General features: G+C 46.9%; 1 protein-coding gene across 1 annotated transcript in view; it reads right to left on the reverse strand.

Moving 5' to 3' along the window:
* The window catches only part of LOC118947068 (voltage-dependent calcium channel gamma-3 subunit-like), a 56,846-nt gene that overhangs the window by 4,116 nt on the left and 47,730 nt on the right, over positions 1-5,000 (reverse strand). The window lies entirely within an intron of this gene.

Genomic DNA, 5,000 nt, shown 5'->3' on the forward strand with positions numbered 1-5,000 from the left:
GAACCCATCAGTTACTATTGAACCCATCAGTTACTGTTGAACCCATCAGTTACTGTTGACCCCATCAGTTACTGTTGAACCCATCAGTTACTGTTGAACCCATCAGTTACTGTTGACCCCATCGACACTAGTCTACACACATCCCTCTGAACAGACTGCTCTGGGGGGGGGGGGTTACTGTTGAACCCATCAGTTACTGTTAAACCCATCAGTTACTGTTGAACCCATCAGTTACTATTGAACCCATCAGTTACTGTTGAACCCATCAGTTACTGTTGACCCCATCAGTTACTGTTGAACCCATCAGTTACTGTTGAACCCATCAGTTACTGTTGAACCCATCAGTTACTATTGAACCCATCAGTTACTATTGAACCCATCAGTTACTGTTGACCCCATCAGTTACTGTTGAACCCATCAGTTACTGTTGACCCCATCGACACTAGTCTACACACATCCCTCTGAACAGACTGCTCTGGGGGGGGGTTACTGTTGAACACAATGACACTAATCTACACAATGACACTAGTCTACACACATCCCTCTGAACAGACTGCTATAGGGGGGGGGGGGGGGGGGTCAATATCATCAGGTTGAACAAAAACACAAACAAATCTAAGTAATGGATGTATGTACATATAAATATATGGATGAGTGATGACCGAGCGGCATAGGCTAAGATGGTATAAAATACAGTATATACATATGAGATGAGTAATGTAAGATATGCAAACATGATATAAAGTGACTAGTGATCCATTTGTTAAAAGTGGCCAATGATTTTGAGTTTGTATGTTGGCAGCAGCCACTCTGTGTTAGTGGTGGCTGTTTACAGTCTGATGGCCTTGAGATAGAAGCTGTTTTTCAGTCTCTCGGGTCCCTGCTTTGATGCACCTGTACTGACCTCGCCTTCTGGATGATAGCGGGGTGAACAGGCAGTGGCTCGGGTGGTTGTTGTCCTTGATTATATTTTTTGGCCTTCCTGTGACATCGGGTGGTGTAGGTGTCCTGGAGGGCAGGTAGTTTGCCCCCGGTGATGCGTTGTGCAGACTCACTACCCTCTGGAGAGCCTTGCGGTTGTGGGCAGAGCAGTTGCTGTACCAGGCAGTGACATTGCCCGACAGTATGCTCTCAATTGTGCATCTGTAAAAGTTTGTGAGGGTTTTAGGTGACAAGCCACATTTCTTTAGCCTCCTGAGGTTGAAGAGGTGCTGTTGCGCCTTCTTCACCACACTGTCTGTGTGGACCAATTCAGTTTGTCTGTGATTTGTACGCCGAGGAACTTAAAACTTTCCACCTGCGGTCCTGTCGATGTGGATAGGGGGGAGCACCCTCTGCTGTTTCTTGAAGTCCACGATCATCTCCTTTTTTTTGTTGACGTTGAGTGTGAGGTTGTTTTCCTGACACCTCCTCACCTCCTCCCTGTAGGCTGTTTCGTCATCGTTGGTAGTCAAGCCTACTACTGTAGTGTTGTCTGCAAACTTGATGATTGAGTTGGAGACGTGCATGGCCACGCAGTCGTGGGTGAACATGGAGTACAGGAGAGGGCACAGAACGCACCCTTGTGGGGCCCCAGGGGTGGGGGGTGGGGGGGGTGGCGGCCCGTCAGGAAGTCCAATACCCAGTTGCACAGGGCGGGGTCGAGTCCCAGGGTCTCGAGCTTAATGACGAGTTTGGAGGGTACCATGGTGTTAAATGCTGAGCTGTAGTCAATGAAAAGCATTATCACATAGGTAATCCTCCTGTCCAGATGGGTTAGGGGATATTAGGTACATGTACGTAGTGACATAGGTATTCCTCCTGTCCAGATGGGTTAGGGGATATTAGGTACATGTCGGTAGTGACATAGGTATTCCCCCTGTCCAGATGGGTTAGGGATATTAGGTACATGTCGGTAGAGTTATAATACCCCCGAGCTGACAAGGTACAAATCTGTCGTTCTGCCCCCTGAACAAGGCAGTTAAACCCACTGTTCCTAGACCAGTTAACCCACTGTTCCTAGACCAGTTAACCCACTGTTAACTAGGCCGTCATTGAAAATAATAATTTGTTCTTAACTGACTTGCCTGGTTAAATAAAGGTAAAATAAAAAAAATGCAAAGAAGTCTGGGTACACCGACGTTTCCCGTGTTTGATTGTCTTGCGGAGATAATAACTACACTGTTGATATAATTTAGGGACATATTCCCAGTCATCTTCTCCATGGTTATAAATACGGTGCTTCGTGCTTTTCTGTTTTTTTTCTTTTTGTGTGTGAATTCCGTCCAGGGTTTCTGGTTTGGGTAGGTTTTAATAGTCACAGTGGGTACAACGTCTCCTCTACACTTCCATCCATCCAGGGTTTCTGGTTTGGGTAGGTTTTAATAGTCACAGTGGGTACAACTTCTCCTCTACACTTCCATCCATCCAGGGTTTCTGGTTTGGGTAGGTCACAGTGGGTACAACGTCTCCTCTACACTTCCATCCACCCAGGGTTTCTGGTTTGGGTAGGTTATAATAGTCACAGTGGGTACAACGTCTCCTCTACACTTCCATCCACCCAGGGTTTCTGGTTTGCGTAGGATTTAATAGTCACAGTGGGTACAACGTCTCCAACACACTTCCATCCATCCAGGGTTTCTGGTTTGGGTAGGTTTTAATAGTCACAGTGGGTACAACGTCTCCTCCACACTTCCATCCATCCAGGGTTTCTGGTTTGGGTAGGTTTTAATAGTCACAGTGGGTACAACGTCTCCTCCACACTTCCATCCATCCAGGGTTTCTGGTTTGGGTAGGTTTTAATAGTCACAGTGGGTACAACGTCTCCTCCACACTTCCATCCATCCAGGGTTTCTGGTTTGGGTAGGTTTTAATAGTCCCAGTGGGTACAACGTCTCCTCTACACTTCCATCCATCCAGGGTTTCTGGTTTGGGTAGGTTATAATAGTCCCAGTGGGTACAACGTCTCCAACACACTTCCATCCACCCAGGGTTTCTGGTTTGGGTAGGTTTTAATAGTCACAGTGGGTACAACGTCTCCAACACACTTCCATCCACCCAGGGTTTCTGGTTTGGGTAGGTTTTAATAGTCACAGTGGGTACAACGTCTCCAACACACTTCCATCCATCCAGGGTTTCTGGTTTGGGTAGGTTTTAATAGTCACAGTGGGTACAACGTCTCCTCTACACTTCCATCCATCCAGGGTTTCTGGTTTGGGTAGGTTATAATAGTCACAGTGGGTACAACGTCTCCAACACACTTCCATCCACCCAGGGTTTCTGGTTTGGGTAGGTTATAATAGTCACAGTGGGTACAACGTCTCCAACACACTTCCATCCACCCAGGGTTTCTGGTTTGGGTAGGTTTTAATAGTCACAGTGGGGACAACGTCTCCAACACACTTCCATCCATCCAGGGTTTCTGGTTTGGGTAGGTTTTAATAGTCACAGTGGGTACAACGTCTCCTCTACACTTCCATCCATCCAGGGTTTCTGGTTTGGGTAGGTTATAATAGTCACAGTGGGTACAACGTCTCCAACACACTTCCATCCACCCAGGGTTTCTGGTTTGGGTAGGTTATAATAGTCACAGTGGGTACAACGTCTCCAACACACTTCCATCCACCCAGGGTTTCTGGTTTGGGTAGGTTTTAATAGTCACAGTGGGTACAACGTCTCCAACACACTTCCATCCACCCAGGGTTTCTGGTTTGGGTAGGTTTTAATAGTCACAGTGGGTACAACATCTCCAACACACTTCCATCCATCCAGGGTTTCTGGTTTGGGTAGGTTATAATAGTCACAGTGGGTACAACGTCTCCAACACACTTCCATCCATCCAGGGTTTCTGGTTTGGGTAGGTTTTAATAGTCACAGTGGGTACAACGTCTCCAACACACTTCCATCCACCCAGGGTTTCTGGTTTGGGTAGGTTATAATAGTCACAGTGGGTACAACGTCTCCAACACACTTCCATCCACCCAGGGTTTCTGGTTTGGGTAGGTTTTAATAGTCACAGTGGGTACAACGTCTCCTCTACACTTCCATCCACCCAGGGTTTCTGGTTTGGGTAGGTTTTAATAGTCACAGTGGGTACAACGTCTCCAACACACTTCCATCCATCCAGGGTTTCTGGTTTGGGTAGGTTATAATAGTCACAGTGGGTACAACGTCTCCTCTACACTTCCATCCATCCAGGGTTTCTGGTTTGGGTAGGTTTTAATAGTCACAGTGGGTACAACGTCTCCTCTACACTTCCACCCATCCAGGGTTTCTGGTTTGGGTAGGTTATAATAGTCACAGTGGGTACAACGTCTCCAACACACTTCCATCCATCCAGGGTTTCTGGTTTGGGTAGGTTTTAATAGTCACAGTGGGTACAACGTCTCCAACACACTTCCATCCATCCAGGGTTTCTGGTTTGGGTAGGTTTTAATAGTCACAGTGGGTACAACGTCTCCTCTACACTTCCATCCATCCAGGGTTTCTGGTTTGGGTAGGTTTTAATAGTCACAGTGGGTACAACGTCTCCAACACACTTCCATCCACCCAGGGTTTCTGGTTTGGGTAGGTTTTAATAGTCACAGTGGGTACAACGTCTCCTCTACACTTCCATCCATCCAGGGTTTCTGGTTTGGGTAGGTTTTAATAGTCACAGTGGGTACAACGTCTCCTCTACACTTCCATCCACCCAGGGTTTCTGGTTTGGGTAGGTGATAATAGTCACAGTGGGTACAACGTCTCCAACACACTTCCATCCATCCAGGGTTTCTGGTTTGGGTAGGTTTTAATAGTCACAGTGGGTACAACGTCTCCTCTACACTTCCACCCGTCCAGGGTTTCTGGTTTGGGTAGGTTATAATAGTCACAGTGGGTACTTCCTTGGTACATTGATTAAATTGTGTGTCACGTCCAATTCCCACCCAGTGTGTGGTTTTGTTTTCAGACAGGCACGTTTGTGTACTTTAGATGCCTAAATGGGGTCCTTCAGTAAACATTACACTCAGCTGTATGCCATGTGT

The sequence above is a fragment of the Oncorhynchus mykiss genome, unplaced genomic scaffold, assembly GCF_013265735.2.
Source record: "Oncorhynchus mykiss isolate Arlee unplaced genomic scaffold, USDA_OmykA_1.1 un_scaffold_120, whole genome shotgun sequence".
Lineage (NCBI taxonomy): Eukaryota > Metazoa > Chordata > Actinopteri > Salmoniformes > Salmonidae > Oncorhynchus > Oncorhynchus mykiss.